The following is a 17,900-nucleotide window of genomic DNA, read 5'->3' as shown; positions in this document are numbered from 1 at the left end:
TATGAAAATATAAAAAATGTTGCTTACTTTAAGGTGATCAAGATCCAAATATTGACATATAAGGATAATTTTTCAAAAGAATGGTGTTTGATCGTATCAGTATCACTTACTCAATCATTCTGGAAAGGACACATAAGTGACCCTCTGGAGGATTTCTGGGAGGCTGTCAATTTCAAGGAAAGAGATTGCTCACCCTTCTCCCTCAGAACCATAAGTGGATCTGAACCACCATAGAGGTGAAGCCTCTGATTTAGCATGCAAGTACCTACAAACTGCACCATCAGAGCTCCCTGATCGCAATGCCAAAGGATTAAATAATTCGTCATATTTTACACTGAATTCATTACATTGACACTCTTAACAAAACATTCCTTTCTATAAAACATGAATCTAGTTTTTCAAACTTTGTTTTCCTTAAAAGTAAACTGAGAATTCCATTCTTTACTTTTAGAAACTAAAATCTTAAAGTATCTTCTGTGCTATTAATTAGGCAGCAGACTCTAAAGTACATAAAATGAAGAAAATGGCACTTTCTTAATGTCATGTGAAAAATCTTGCTGGCAAAAGATGAAGGTTTTTTGTTCCATTTTGCTATTTTTAAATCAGGAAGTCTGTATGCAAAAACCATAGTAAGACACAATAAATACACATATATGTTCATTCAACAACATTAACATGAAATGAAAGTTGAGATTTTAGGTTGGAAAGTAATTTTGGAATGTGTGTGTGTGTGTGTGTGTGTGTGTGTGTGTGTGTGTAGGTTTGATAAAGACATGTATACTTCCCAACAGATATACATTCATTTCCAGTTAATATATGTTCAGTTTTTGTTAGGTGCCACTGAGGCATCTATGACTCATAGTGACCCTGTGGACAACAGCTCTGAACCTATCCTATACAATCCTTGCAATCTCTGATCATCTCAATTTGCTTTTACAATTACTGTGTCAATCCATTAGTTGATGGTTGGTCGTCTTCTCTTTCTCTGACCCTCAACTTTTCACAGCATGAAGTCCTTTTCCAAGGACTGGTCCCTCCTGACAATGTGCCTAAAGCATGTGAGACAGTTTAACCTTGCTTGCTTCTACGGAGCTCCCTGGTTGTACTTCCTCCAAGGCAGAATTGCATGCTCTTTTAGCAGTTCATGGGATATTCAGCCATCTTCTGCAATACTACAATTCGAAGACATCATTTCTTCTCAAGACATCCTTATTCAGTATTCTCAGATGCACAGGAAGTAACGGAAAAGGTCATACCTTGGATCAGGTACACTTTAATTTTTAGAAGACCTTGACAGCAGATTTTCCCAATGCAACATGTCTTTTGATTTCTTGACAGCTGTTACCATGAAGGTTGACTGTGGATCCAAGCAAAATGAAATCTTTAACAACTTCAATCTTTTCTCCACCTAATATGATGTTCTCTAATGGTCCAGTAGTGAAGATTTTTAAGTTTTCTTGATACTGACATGCAATCCCTATTGAAGGCTACATGTAGTCCTTGATATTTTCAGTACTATTATATTTTTAAAATACTGATATTTTTAAAATGTCTCATGTCATTCTCTAAGGAAATACTCAAGTGTCATAAATTATTTACTCAAATGCAATGTTATTATGTATTGCTGAGATGGAACTGACTCATAGGTGGCCCTCCAGCAGGTTTTCAATCACACAAAAGGAGACTGCCTGTCTTCTTCCCTAAGAGTAATTGGCGGATTTGAACTGCCTTCTTTTGGGTTGGCAGCACAATTCCTTACCCCTAAACCACCAAAGAGAGCTCTGGTGACATTGTTGTTGTTGTTATGTGCCGTCGAGTTGCTTGCGACTCATAACGACCCTATGGACAACAGCTCTAAACCCTGCTCTGTCCTGTGCCAATCTCATTGCCTCCAACACACTCATCCCAATTGCCCCAGTCACCGACTCAATCCATCTCCCAGAGGGCCTTCCCCTCCTGCGCCTGCCCTCCATCCTCCCAAGCATGATGTCCTTCTCCAAGGAACTGTCTCTCCTTACAACATGACCAAAGTATGTCAGACGAAACCTCAGAATCCTTGCCTCCAAGGAGCAGCCCAGTTTAACCCTCTCCAGGATGAATCTGTTTGTTCTCTTAGCAGTCCATGACACCTTCAGCACTCTTCTCCAACACCAAAGCTCAAAAAGCATCAATTCTCCTTCTATCCTCCTTGGTCATTGTCCAGCTTTCTGATGCATAATAAGTGATTGCAAAGACCATGGCCTGTACCAGACTCACCTTTGTCTCCAAAGACACACCGTTGCTCTTGAGTACTTTAGAGAGGTCCCTAACAGCAGACTTTCCCATTGCAATACGTCTTTTAATTTCCTGGCTGCTGGTGCCAAGACTGTTTGTGGAGCCAAGCGAACTAAAGCTGTGAACAATCTCAATCTCTTCACCATCCATCCTGATGCTGCCAATTGGTCCAGTGGTGAGAATCTTTGTCTTCTTGACACTGAGCCTCAATCCATATTGGAGGCTGCAGTCCTTGACACTCTGCAGCAGGCACTTCAGGTCCTCCTCAGTTTCAGCAAGCAGGGTTGTGTTATCTGCATAATGCTGATTGTTTATGGATCTTCCACCAATCCTGATGACACACTTCTCCTCATAGAGCCCATCCTCCCAGATAATCTGTTCTGCATACAGGTTGAAAAGGTAGGGAGAAAGGACACATCCCTGGCATACGCCCTTCCCAATTTTGAACCATGCAGTGTTGCCCTGCTCTGTTCTGACTACTGCCTCTTGGTTCAAGTATAAGTTTCGCATTAGCATGATCAAGTGTTCTGGGATTCCCATTCTTCTCAGAGTCAGCCACAGTTTGTTATGATCCACACAGTCAAACACCTTTGCATAATCAATGAAGCATAGATAGACATTCCTCTGGTATTCCCTGATTTCAGCCAATATCCATCTAACATTAGCTACAATATCCCTAGTACCACAACCCCTTCTAAATCCAGCCTGGACTTCTGGCAGTTCTCTGCTGATGTGCTGTTCCAGTCGTTTTTGGATAATCTTCAGCAGAATTTTGCTTGCATGTGAAATCAATGATATAGTTCTATAGTTTCTACACTCTGTTGGTCACCTTTCTTTGGAATGTAGGTAAGTAGTTGAAAACATGATTATTGCTGCTGGGGAAAATAACTCAGGGATCAAGTGCTAATAAAGAAGTGAAAGAATGAAGTACAGAGTCATGCATACATTTAAAGACCTTGTAATCAAGTGGGGAGAAAAAATTAAAGACACAAAAACAGAATAGGAAGAAGAGAAACGATTACCTATGTGTTTAAAGGGGGGTGAAAAGATGAGTACTAGGCATTTGCTTTAGTAGTAAAAATGAGTTGCAGAAAGAGACAGAGCAAATAACTGATAATAGAAAATAGTTCTTGAAAATTCTGAATTTATTTTATGAATAATAAGCATGATTATTCTAATATTCCTTCCATCTTCTCAGATGCATCTGAATCATCCAGTGCCTTGTCCATAGACTCTTTCAGGATTGCAGTTGGAGACTTTAATTTGTTCTCAGGTCATCTGACTTAAGCAATGCTGAGCATGCTCTTCCCTTTTAGTTTTAGGATTCCAGCTCTTTGCACATGTCAGTATAATATTGTGCTTTGTCTTCTCAAGTTGCCCTTTGACATCTTCCTTTAAAACAACTTACTTTAGCATTTCTTTCCTTTATTTGGGGACTTTATGAATTTGAATGTGGCTTCAGGATTGGCGAAAGACTCATCATTAACCTGCACTATACAGCTGAGACAACCTTGCTTTTTGAAAGAAGTGATTTAAAACACTTGCTGCAGAAGATCAAAGACTACAGCCTTCAGAATGGATTCTATCTCAGCATTTTTAAAAAAAAATCCCTTAAAAATCCTCATCATTAATAAAAACCCAAAATCTCTTTAAATGTTCATTAAAACTGATAAAATTTAATAATAATTTAAAAAATCCTCATTATTGGGTCTACTGGGAACATCATGACAAGTAGAGAAAAGACTGAAGTTATCAATGACTTAATTTTCCTTCGAGACACAGTCAAATAAAAATGTTGCATTGGTAAAATCTGCAGTTAATGACCTCCCCAAAGTACTAAAAATCTACAATGTCAGTTTAGTACCTGACCCAAGCCATGGTCTTTTCAATGACTTGCTTTGCATCTGAGAGTTGGACAATAAATAAGGATAAGGAAAAGAAGAATCCAAGCCTTTGAGCTGTGGTATTAAAGAAGAGTACTGAATACCTCTCATGAGAAGCCAAGAGAAAAAATAAATATGTCTTGGAGAAAGTGCAACTTGGGTGTGCTCTTTAGAGGCAAGAATGGTAAAACTTTGTCTCACAAATTTTGGTCATGTTGTTAGGAGAGGTTGGTCCTTTCAGGAAAAAGGTGGAGAGTCAATGAAAGAGAAAAAGCGGGTTCAACTAGATCAGAGACATTGGGATGCTACTGTATAGAGAAGGGTTCAAATGTGCTGTTCATGGGGTTGCTATGAGTCATAGCTGACGACACACATCACTTGATGGCAACAACAACAACATTCTAATTTCAGAGTCTTCTGACACTCATTTTGGTCTTTTCTTTTTCTCCTGTCTTAGAAATGACTTTTCGTTTTCTTCATGGAGGATATTCTGGATGCCATTTCACAACTCATCTGATCTTTGGTAATTAGTGTTTGTTTAATCACAACCTGTCTTCTTCCAATCTTCATGCCACATTCTTCATAAAATTAGCTTCTCAAACCATTTACTGAGCACACAAATTGAATAGCTATAGAGAAAGGACATAGCCTTGACACATGACTTTCTTGATTTTAAACCATGCAGTGTTCCTTTGCTCTGTTCAGAGGACAGTATGAGTACAACTAAATGCTCTGGGATTCCCATTCTTCTCAAAGTTAGCCATAGTTTGTTGTTCACACAGTCAATTGCCTTTGTATAACCAATAAAGCACAAATAGCCATTCTTCTGGTATTCTTTGCTTTCAGCCAGTATCTGTCTGACATCCTTGATGCTATGGCCTCTTCTAAACCCAGCTTGAACTTCTGGCTGTTTTCTGTCACTGTCCTATTCTAGCAATTTTGGAATGATCTTCAGAAATATTTTCCTTGCATATGATTTAATGATACTGTTCAATAGTTTTCACATTCAGTTGGATCACCTTCTTGGGAATGGGAAGAAATAATGGACCTCTTCCATCACAGTTATAAGGCTGTAGATGTTTAACGGAGCTGAATGCTCATCTTTTTCTCACTAAATTACTTGTAGATTTGAACAGTCACACTTTTGGTTAGCAGCCTGACATATCATACACTGTGACACCTGGGCTGCAGAGTTAAAAGTCAGAGTAGATAGGCTTGGCTTTGGTAATATAAATGAGGATTCTATATTGAGGAGTCTATATGCAGTTGGAAAGAAATGTAACTTAATGATCTCTGGAGATAGTATGTTCTGTCTATAAAAAGTCAAAGTTTTAACAGTATCTGTTTTAGCTTTCATATATATTTATAAAACAACATTCAGGAGAAGTTATTATAGTTAAATTAACTGGACATTTGATAAATAGGAACATTAATAATAAATAAATCATCACAAAACATTTAAAAGCATCAGGAATGGAGTAAAAATATACAATCAAAACAATTTTTCCTATTTCAAATATTTAAAATATATTTCCTGAGCTAGAATTGTGTACCGTACATTGTGTTCATCATTACATATGAACAGAAGTACCAAAAACCTTGAACATAAAATAAATATAAATCAGAGCAATTATATCTTTTATAAAATTGTTTTAAATAAATTTTTAAGTTCAAATTGAGTTGGTATGACTCAATGGCACATAACAACAATAATAAATCACTCAAGTATAAATCAATAAAACTAAAATTACCTATGACATACAGGACATGAAATTCCATAGTTAAACTAAAATTTGATATCTGAAATTGAAAATTAGCAACATACATAAGCAGTAGTCTACTAGCACTACAATAATGTCAAGAGGCAAAGTTAAACTTCACTTAATGCTGAGTGACATAATAAATACAAAAAATGTCATGGACTACATAAACTTGCATCAACCACCAGTACAACTGAGTTAGAGACTACAGAAAGTATTATACTTTTTTTTTTGTTATAGTGTATAAAATTGTGTCATTTTTGTCTCTCATGTACATAAAATGATAGCCTTTACTCAGTAATATGCTTACAAGTCATTTGAATACAAATTTTAAAAGATCAAAAACCTTAAACTGAAGGGGAAAATAAAATGTAACAAACCTCAGTCAAGTAGGAGTCCATGCTGTCATTTGAAGGCTGATGTTTTGAAAAGTTAGGAACTAATGCGTGTTCTTTGGGCGTAACCCACACATGCTCTTTTGGGGTAAGATTGTTATTCAGTAGTAAACTACTATTGGCATTTCCAACGCAGGGTGACTCCAGGACTGGTAAGGTGGAGAGAGTGCTCAGTAAAGATCTATTATGTTGTTTTTCTATGAGAAGTTTCATATTCATCTCTGCTAGCTTCTCATTAGTGCTAGAAAGATTACAAAAATAAATCAGTATAAGTGTTTCTCTGTCCCTTAAGTTAAGTGCAGTTCTTAAAAATGTTGCCATAATAAATAAGGGAACTCTGATGGCCTAGTGGCAAGAAGCTGCGCTGCAATCCTGAAAGCACGTGGTTCAAGGCCACCAGTTGCTATGTGGGAGGATGGGCAATCTCCTCCTGAGTGATTAACTGCCTCTGAAAACCCACTGCAGGATCAGCTATGGGTTGATTCTGACTCGACAATGCACAACAACAATAATAGTAAATGGAACATGGAAACAGCCCAAATATCCAACTACAATCAAATGGATTGAGAAATTGTGGTACATTCACACAATGGAATACTATGCAGCACTCAGGACCAATGATTTTGAAAATTATTACATAACTTGGGAGAAACTAGAGAGCAGTATGCTGAGTGAACTAACTCAGTCTGATAAGGACAAATACTGCATATGACCATTATTGTAGAAATAGGAAAATAAGTAGTAAAATGTATATGAAGATTCAAGGGAGCAGAGGGTGAGCACGGTGAGGTTGTGCAGGGAGGAAATCATAGGGTCGCACAGTTTGGTGGGTGGTGGGATGAGTTAGTAAAGGAAATGGAAAAGATCCAGTGGGGAACTGGACAGACAGGGGGCATAGTTCAATGATGATTGATTTTACAAAACATAATGAGAAGGACTGTATCAAACACAATATGAATGAAGAACTGTGTGGAACACAATGCATACAAACTTTGTGAGCAAACCAATGTGTAATGTTGTTGTTGTTGTTGTTGTTATGTGCTGTCGAGTCGCTTGCGACTCATAGCGACCCTATGTACAACAGCCCTAAACTCCGTTCTGTCCTGTGCCAATCGCACTGTCTCTGACACTCCCATTCCAATTATCCCAGTCACCAAATCAATCCACCTCATAGAGGGCCTTCCTCTCCTGCACTGTCCCTCCACCCTCCCAAGCATGATGTCCCCGGTCTCTCCTCGCAACATGTCCAAAGTATGTTAGACGGAGCCTCAGAATCCTTGCCTCCAAGGAGCCACCCGGTTTAACCCTTTCCAGGACAAATCTGTTTGTTTTCCTAGCAGTCCATGGTATTCTCAATACTCTTCTCCAGCACCACAGCTCAAAGGCATCAGTTCTCCTTCTATCCTCCTTGGTCATTGTCCAACTCTCTGATGCATAACAAGTGATTGCGAAGACCATAGCCTGTATCAGACGCACCTTAGTCTCCAGAGAGACACCATTGCACTCCAGTACTTTGGAGAGGTCCCTAACAGCAGACTTTCCCATAGCAATGCACCTTTTAATTTCCTGGCTGCTGGTGCCAAGACTGTTGACTATGGAGCCAAGCAAACTAAAGCTGTGTACAATCTCAATCTCTTCACCATCCATCCTGATGCTGCCAATTGGTCCAGTGGTGAGAATCTTTGTCTTCTTGACATTGAGCCTCAATCCATATTGTAGGCTGCAGTCCTTCATAGTCTCTAGCTATCTTTGTGATAAAACATAACTTATTGGGAAATTCCATTTACTTTTTTATTTTTTTGTTATTTTTTTATTAATGTGTAATAAAAATAAAAAAGTAAATGAAATTTCCCAATAAGTTATGTTTTATCACAAAGATAGCTAGAGTGTATTTCTAAGCCTTAACAGGTTTAAAATTGTTTTAAAGAAGTATATCTATGTAAAGGGGAGATTTCTAATTAACACATAATTAAAACAAAGTTAAGAAGGGGGGTAGAGGGACAGCGCAGGAGGGGAAGACCCTCTATGAGATGGATCGATTTGGTGACTGGGGTAATTGGGATGGGTGTGTCAGAGGCAGTGCGGTTGGCGCAGGATAGAGCAGAGTTTAGGGCTGTTGTGCATAGGGTTGCTATGAGTCAAAAACGACTCGACGGCACAGAACAACAACAACAAGAAGGGGGGAATAAATAGATTATAGGTGGTTTAAAAGAGATCATCTTCTATTACTGACAATATTTCTTAATAAGCATTAGAAAGTCTTTATTAGTAAGCAATCATAAATGAGCAAAATCAGATCTCAAGCACATATTTTGAGTCATTTGCTTACATTATTCTTGTACATTTAACATCAACTTAGTAGGAGGGAAAAATAAGACAAGGTACTGAGAAAGACTTCAAAGCAACAACCTCTAGAGGTGAATGAGACAATGGGATCTGTGATGAAAAAAATAACTTAAAAAAAGCTCAAACATTACCAAGGCATTGGAGGTGCCCTGAGCCCTGGCTGTGCAAATTGGAGGAGAAAGGACTTGCCCTTCCTCACTCCGTTAGACAGATCAAGGTATTATTTTATCCACTTTGTGTGAACTATGTATCCCTTTACATCTGTGTTAATTTTTTACATGTATGTCCTTATAAAATGTTTTGTGCAAAACATTAAAAGAATGGTTTATCTGAAAGAGTTCTCTAGCGCTAATATCAAAGATTTATCATTTGTTTACAAAATGCCAGAGCTACAGTACTGGGCCTTTTGTGGTTGTTAGGAAGAAGGGACAGTGGTCCAATGGTTAGGGCTCAGCTGCTAAATAAAAGGTTGGCAGTTCAAACCCATCAGCCCCTCTGTAGAGGGAAGATGTGCCAATGTGCTTCTGTCACAACCAAACCACTGCTGTCTAATGAGTTCAGACTCATAGTAACCTTCTATCAGCAGTAAATCTTTAAGGGAGGAGACTGTTCATCTTTTTTCCACCAAGTAACAGGTGGATTCAAACAGCTGATCTTTCAGTTACCAGCCCAATAAAGCTCTTTCTGTAAATATTGTTATCTACCGTTGAGTCAGAACTGACTATAGTTTACCCCACTGTGAGATTTCAGAGGCAGTAAGCCACATGAGAGGAGCAGCTAAGTGTATTCCAACTGTGTGCCTTCAAGATTACAGTGCAGCTTCTTACCACTAGGTCACCTGAGTAAAGATTGTTGTTGTTGTGTACCATTGAGTCAGAACTGACCCAGAGGTGACCCTCTAGTGGGTTTTCAGAGGCAATTGATTTTTCAGGAGGAGAATCCTATCCTTCTCTCCTAAAGGAGCTGGTGGATTTGAACTGTGTGCCTTCAGAATTGGAGCACAGCTTCTCACCACTAGGCCACCAGAGCTCCCCCTGTAAAGATTAGACCCTTGTAAATCTTACTGGGCAATTCTAGTCTGTCCTACAGGCTAGTTTGACAGCAATGAGTTGGGTTTTGTTTTAGTTATTGTTAGGGACTGTTGAGTAGATTCTGATTCACAAAGATTCCATGTCAAAGGGTAGAACTGTCACACTGGGTTTACTTGACTGTAAGTTTATGGAAGCAGACTGCCACCTCTTTGTTCCATGGACCCCCAGTGTAGGTTCAAACCATCATCTTCAGAATAGTTCAGTTTCTCAATTTTTCTATTAAGGGAAATGTTGATAAGAAATTTTATAATAATAAAATTAGAAAGCTTAACCAATACTCATTTTAAGTAAGCCGATTACATTTAGCATATGCGAAAATTAACCAAAAAAATAAAAATAAAGTCATATAAATGTAAATGTTGGGAGAGATGGAAATTCCTCCTAGACTATCTTTTTTTAATTTTTTTATTTCTTTTTTGTGTGTGTGTGTACCGTCAAATCAGATCTGACTGGTACTGGAGGAGATTGCCCCTCCTTCTCCAGGAGAGCATCCGGTGGATTTGAACCGCGTACCTCTGGGATTGCAGTATAGCTTCTTGCCACTAGACCACCAGAGCTCCCTTAGACTATCATTTTAAGAATAAGTTAATTTATCAACATTATTTTCCCAAATTACATTTTTTTCTTTTTTATGACTTGTATTTTGACTTACTTGTTTAGTTTACTTGATATTGCTTTCCGGACTTTTAATTCGTCTTCATAAAGCTCTTTGTATTTTTTCAATTCTTCTCTATTAAAATCGTCTTGAGACGTTTTTATTTTACAAAGTTCAGATTCAAGTTCTTTAATTCTGAATTCCATCTGTGTTCTTGTTGAAGCATTATTTGTCTCTCTTAACTTCTCTAAGTATTCTTGAGATATTGCCTGCGTCTAAAACAAATTGAAATGATACATCTTAAAAATTATAACTTGAATGATTGTTGTTTCCTTTAATTTTTAGTGATCCAGAGAGTAATTACATGTTTTTTAAAAAATAGTTAAAATAGTAATCACCAATGTCAACTAAATTAGATCTGAATTATAAAAAAATGGTGCATTTCTATTATTCTTACCTTATTACTTATGCAATATGATACTTCAAAAAATAATAAATTTTAAAAATTTAAAATTACAACTTAATTATAACTAATTATAATAAGTATAGTTGATTTTTAAAAATAATTTTCTTCTTTCCTAAGGAGAATAATTCTTATAAAAAATCAATATAGTGCTAATAACAGTATAAAGTAGCATACTGTATTTAAAGGGAGAAACAAATCCTACCTTCTATTAAAAATATATATAAATTGATAGAAAGAAGTAAACAGGTACAATATACATGTTCAATATATACTTTTCAATATGATAAATTATAATACATTAGAGAGAAATTAACCTGTAAAAACAAATTGACTTCTTTTAATTTTTCTTCTATCTCCTGCCTCGCTCTTTCTTCAATCGCCCGTTTATACTGTTCTACTTGACTGTGGTCTATCATATTTCCTTCAAGATGACTTCGGAGGTTTATGATTTCTTGTTCCAACTTCTTTTTATTCTTCTCTAGTTTTTCACATTTCTTTTTTACTGTTTTCATAGCTAAAAACTCCTGCTGAAGAGCTTGGTATTTTGCATCCAGATGTAGATATTTTGAAGACGACTCTCTTAGACTTGCTTTAAGATCATCCATCTGCATGAATAAAATAATACTGTTTGGTAATAACAGAACGTGGCGCCTAGGGTGTTTTGTTAAAAATGGCTTTCCTAGTCATTGACTGACTTTGACTTTACATGCATGGACAAGAACATGAACATCACAAGGGGATTGGCTAGTTTCATCATTAAATTGAGCAGATTTAGCAGCAGAAATGTAGACTCTCCATTCTGCAAGATTTCAAAAAGGAAGAAGTTTACATCCTTCGGGGCCAAAGATTCCTGTACCGCTCAGACTTGTGCCTATAAGATGAGCAGCAGCAGCCTCAGCAGAGAACCAGAGTCCACTGTGGGACAGAGCCAGAGGCCTGTACCCAAGCTTGCTGGAGAACTGAGGAAATACACCATAATTGGCAAGACTAAGGGAACTTTGTGACACTAATCTAAGCTGTGAGACTGAAGGTCAAAGGGCCTGAGAAGCTGTCAGGACTAAGGGATTATATCCAGCGGTCAACCTGAATTATAGCTTGTTAGCATCCCCATTAAACTCCATAACCATGAGTAAGCAGTCTGTGAGCTACTGCAATGAATTTCAAACCCAGTAGAGACTGGTATTAGAAATCAGTAAGAAGGGAGGGGTATATCTGATCTTATGGGAATTGGGTTTGTGTTCTAAATGCTGTTGATGGTTTTAATTCCCCCTTGTGGAGTTAGTGGAGGTTGGACACAGCTGTCTTCACGCCTCTCTAGCTCTTTCTGCACAGAAGCAGACAGAGAATCTTATACTAATGAGTTCAAATATCAGTTTCTTAGTTACATCTATTCTACATGTTAAATCATATGGAAACGAAGAAAAAGCTTCTGAATCCAATCAAATCCAGGGTGCTATGAAGAAAACAAGGTCTAAAGGGGGTCTAAAGCCTAGACTATGGTCTGTAAAATTCTTTGGTAAAACCATGGAAAGGTTTAAGGTGGTATGTAAAATTCCTTTGATCTCTTAAGGATCAAAGATTATTAAGAGGGAGAGAACAGTTTAAAAGCAATATATTATAGGGAATTATGATTATTAAAAGAGTCCAGAATGAAGGTTGCAGAGTGGCCTATACTCAGGGCGGGGTGTGGGTGTGCGGGGGGGATTGACCAATGAAGGAATTTTTCTTTTACTTTTCAAAGAGAAGAGCGAACTGGGGGTGGGGAGGGGTGGGTGGGGAGAAAAGTGCAGCAATGAATGAATAGAAATCCAAAATTTCTATAAATGTTCACTGAAATTAATAATAATAATAAAAAGAGTATTGTCTTATAACACATACAGTTTCAGAAGAAACCTAAGGTAGTGAAGAATGGAAAAATCTGAAAAGTCGATTTTTCTAATGGAAAGAACTCCAATAAAATTCACAGGAAACTAACAAAGCTTTAAAGGAAATTATAGTAGCAGTAACAGCTTATTAACTTAGATCAATAACAGTACAAAATGGAAAGAGGTCTTTGAACATTAGAAGTTCTGCAGATAAGAAAGTAGATGGAGAAAATGACTCAGTAGCAGACAGCAGTCATTTTTTCTAAAAATAAAAGTAGAACAAATAGCAGACTGTATAGCAAAAAGCCATGGAGTTAGGACTTACTTATGTATATATTTTTTATTATTATTGGAATGAATTTCATTCATTATAATTAAGACATAATTAAGTTAATTATGTTATCAATTTTAAAGGATTTCAGAATTCCTATAGTATAATTCTTTATCTTCTTGTATATAGCCTATTGTCTTTTGAATGCTAAGAAATAATATACAATTTCTTCTGCACGTTACTTTAAGTTTGTTTGTCTGCACAGATAAGACCACCTCATCTTTATATTGTACCATAATACTTTTCTGTATCATACAGACTGGGTTTTAAATTTTGACATGCAAATTACTGATTTACTGATAATCTGTGTAATAAATTTCTTGCATATTACCTGACTTTCAAGTGTTGCATTCTTGAAATTTTTCTTTAAGTGGACTGAAATACATAGTCTGTGAATTATGTACTGAGAGAGAAAATATAGCTATAAGAAAGATGGATATAGGGAACTGTGATGTCAGAGAATATAAAATTTGTGTGAAGAGGCTTAGCATTTGTGTTACACACAAAAACCAGACCAAAAGAGTGTTTAGTTGTGAACTCCAAGGTAATGAATTAGTCAGGTTTTCGAAAAGGAAAGCTAATAGCCCCGACTTAGATTCTGTAAATAACAATGACTTAATAATGCATCTGTGTTAGCTGATCCCATGACCAAAATTTTATAGAAATAGGAGAAGGGGCAATTCCTCAAAACATTAAGCAAAGCTAGAAACCTAGAAACTCTGATATTAAGTATACATCCAAAAGAAACGAAAACACAAGTTTATATAAAAATTTTGACAAGTAAGTCCACAGTAGCCTCATTCCTCAGAATTGCCATAAGTGGAAATATACCCATATGTCCAACTACTCATGAATGGATACATAAAATAAATACACACACACACGCATATACATAAAATGGAATATTAGTAAGCAAGAAAAATAAACAGAAGTACTAACACATGGATAAATCTTGAAAATATGCTAAAAAGCAATTACAAAGGATTACATATTGTGTGATTCCACTTATATGAAATGTCCAGAAAAGGCAAATCTATAAAGCAGAGAAACAAATATGAGCTTGGTAGTTGCCTAGGCGTGTGGTACAGGAGTAGGATGATTAGGCAAGAACAGTTAAAAAGTATGAGATTTCATTTTAAGAAGAGGAAAATGTCCTAAAGTTGATTCTGGAAATAATGGTTGTACCAAATTATTACTATAACAAAAACCACTACATTATACACTAAAAATGGCTGACATGAACGGTATAATAATCAAATCTTGATAAGCTGGTAACAATACCAATAAAACACCAAACACCATGATTTGGTGCTAGTGGCATGGAATAATTAAAATTAGTAAGAAAAACTTTATATTGGTACTTCAAGCACTAAGTGATATATCCCCCAAAACAGATTAGAGATTACCTTATGTTTTAGCATAGCTTGTTCAATACTCCTTTCAATTTGATTAGTTTTTAAATCTCCATTGAAACTAAACTCATTATTTTCATATTCCTGTAGCTTCTTTTTTTTCATTTTTAATAGTTTCTTAAATCTGTAAGAATGTACATGAGTAGGTTAAATTCTTTAAAGGTAAATATTTAACAATAATTTGAATATATATTTTATCATATGTAAAATAATTCATAAATTATGATCCTCTCATTTGTATCAAGCTAACCTAGCAAGAAAAACACTAAAATTAAAGATAATTTTTATGACATATACAGCAGGTAAAGTTAAATAATATAATTATATAAGTGACTCAAAGAAATAAATTACTAGTATCCATTTTATAAACTATTAAGGTATTAATAAATAGTTATTACACAGACATTAGTCTCCAACACTAAGAAGAAAAGTTTATAAGAATGCTTTGAAAAGACAATAAAATTCAATAAAGTTAGCCTATTAGCCATACTTTACAAGAAGGAGACTGGGTATATATTTTAAAAACAATAATCGTCAAGGAGAATACTGAGATAGTTAAGAAAAAGAAAAGTCATTGAAGATTGAGTGATTAAAATCATTGAAGATTGAGTGATTAAAAAGGAAAAAGAATTTTAGAAAGGAAATCAGAAAAGATAATGTGGTAGGTATTAAAAACCATGTTACAAGAACTAGAGACCTTTGCTCATAAATATTAACAAAATGGAAAAAAATGCAAAACAATGAAGAGAAACAATGAGACAAGAGAGAAACACGAATCAGATATGAATCCTTAAATTGATTCTTAAATAAACAACGAGGAAGTCATGCTGGGTGCTTCAAAGACATTAGAAATATTCTTTTTTGAATGTGAGTGATGAAAATGCAATTGCTAATTTTATTCATCTTCTACAAATCATACTCTTTTATGTTCAACATATTTTATACATACAAAGGAGGTAGAACGGAAATATAAGCCAAATCAAGATTAATTTTTTTATATTGATGAAGAATGATGCAAATAAGCTTTAATATACTCAAAGAGTAAAACTAAGGGAAGAACACTACTAAAAGAAAGATTACCAAAGAAATCAAAATATCTTACAGAAATAAAAGTTTAGATACATGATGAATACTACTGTCAACAATATAGACAAAAGTTTCAGATGTGATATAAGTTTTGAGGTAAATTTTAAAACAGAATTGATTTATAAAAATGTACAAATAAAAATGAATCCAGGTTAGATTTTTAATTAAGTAAAACAAGTTGCCACTGGACCAATTGGCAGCATCAGGATGGATGGTGAAGAGATTGAGATTGTTCACAGCTTTAGTTTGCTTGGTTCCACAGTCAACACTCTTGGCACCAGTGGCCAGGAAATTAAAAGACGTATTGCGACAGGAAAGCCTGCTGTTAGGGACCTCTCCAGGGTACTGAAGAGCAATGGTGTCACTCTGGAGACTAAGGAGTGTCTGATAGAGGATATGGTCTTTACTATCACTTGTTATGCATCAGAGGTTGGACAATGACTAGGGAGGATAGAAGAAGAATTGATGCCTCTGAGCTGTGGTGCTGGAGAAGAGTATTGAGGGTACCATGGACTGCTAAGAAAACAAATATTCATCCTGGAAAGGGTCAAACTGGGCAGCAAGGATTCTGAGACTTTTTCTAACATACTTTAGACATGTTGTAAGGAGGGACCAGTCCTTGGAGAGGGACATCATGCTTGGGAGGGTGGAGGGCAGGCACAGGAGGGAAAGACCCTCTATGAGGTGGACTGATTTAGTGACTGGGGTAATCGGGATGGGTGTGTCGGAGGCAGTGTGATTGGCACAGGATAGAGCGGGCTTTAGGGCTGTCGTACATAGGGTCGCTATGAGTTGCAAGCAACTCGACGGCACATAACAACAACAACAACAACAAATCATTTAAACCAATAACAATATATAATAGACATTATCTGAAATACTAAAATCTTACCCAGTAATTTCTTTTTCTAATTCATTTTTCTTCAATTCTAGGTCTAAAGAAGATGCTAAAGATTGTTTTAAAGTACCACGTTTCTTTAATTGCTCTTCTTCATCTTCAGACTTAAAAATAAAAAAACAAAGATCCTTTAAAATATAGAAACTAGCTCTTTAAAAATATAATATACTATTTTTCATGAGCTTAGGAGTGACAGGTGTTTGGACAGGAGTTCCTGAGTTGTACAAATGATTATAAGCTCAACTACTAGCTGAAAGGTTGGAGGTTCAAATCCATCTAGAGATGCCTCAGAAGATAGACCTGATAATCTACTGCTGAAAGGTCACAGCCTGGAAAATACACAGAGTAGGAATCTACTGGACGCCAATTAACAACAGGCTTGAAATACTCTCAAATTCTACTGACAGAGACATAGAAATATCTTTTTAGTATGAATGACATCAAAAGATTAACTTACTGAACTTGTGTGTAACAGGTTTTGCTGAAGACGTTCAGCTTTTCCCATTTGCATTTTGAGAGTAACTTTTAACTGTGCGTTTTCAATTTCAAGCCTAAGAGGAATATTTAAAAATAATTATTCAAACTTTTTGAAAAAAAAATCATATTTTCTGATGAGACTCCAGAAAATATTTACATAAATTCTATAATTACATGAATTGTGGAAAAGTAGGTAATATAATAGTGCTTTTCTAATTGGATTTTGTGTAACAAAGATAAAATATAAAAATAATGCATTTCAAAATAGTTTAAAGCTAAAGATTTTCCCCTTAGCCTACACACGTGCTCATTATCATAACATAAAATTCTCACACTACATTGCTTATTTGTTATTGTAGTTGTTCCTGGGCAGCTTAAACCATACTTTTGTAAGTGTTCTTGCGTCTTCTCAGCGCGCTGCACTGCCTCAGTGTAAGCATTCTGTGCTTCTTCCAACTGAAACAAAGTAGAGAAAAAAACACTGATAATCTAGTACAAATCAGCTCATCACCAACTAGTCACGAAGATTGTACTGGAACAAGTGTTATGTTGATTTATTTGTATACTATACACAATTACTTTCATAGTCCAATGGCTGAGTGTAGTAGTTGCAATAAGAAATTTATAACCTGAGATGCCTAAAATAACTATTATCTGAATTTTTTCATGAAAAGCTCATTGACCTCTACACTAGTTCATAAGTTTTGTATTTCAAGCACCACTACATGAACTCTAATTTTAAATTTTCACATATGTGAAAGACCAAGACTATGTTTGAAATGATTAAAGTTAATATGCTGCTGTTGGTGATTAACTCAGATGTCTGAGAGACAGTGCCAGTCTAGGGAGGAGTTCTAGCGGTGTAATCCATAGGGAGTTTGCTGATAAAGCCAAAGGGCATGCACCCCTCTGGTGGTTTGAATCCACCAGTTTCTATGCTGGAGAAAGATGGCAGTCTCTTCCCTTGAGATTTACAATTTGTGAAAAGTGGATGGAAGGTCAGGATCAGTCATTCCAATTC

The 17,900-nt window shown here is 36.1% G+C and overlaps 1 pseudogene; it reads right to left on the bottom strand.

Moving 5' to 3' along the window:
• The window catches only part of LOC102867008, a 123,525-nt pseudogene that overhangs the window by 1,645 nt on the left and 103,980 nt on the right, over nt 1-17,900 (bottom strand).

The sequence above is a fragment of the Elephantulus edwardii genome, unplaced genomic scaffold (assembly GCF_000299155.1).
Source record: "Elephantulus edwardii isolate Elephantulus edwardi_28Jun2011 unplaced genomic scaffold, EleEdw1.0 scaffold00054, whole genome shotgun sequence".
In the NCBI taxonomy this organism is placed as follows: Eukaryota; Metazoa; Chordata; class Mammalia; order Macroscelidea; family Macroscelididae; genus Elephantulus; species Elephantulus edwardii.
This window is presented reverse-complemented; position numbering and strand designations above follow the sequence as displayed.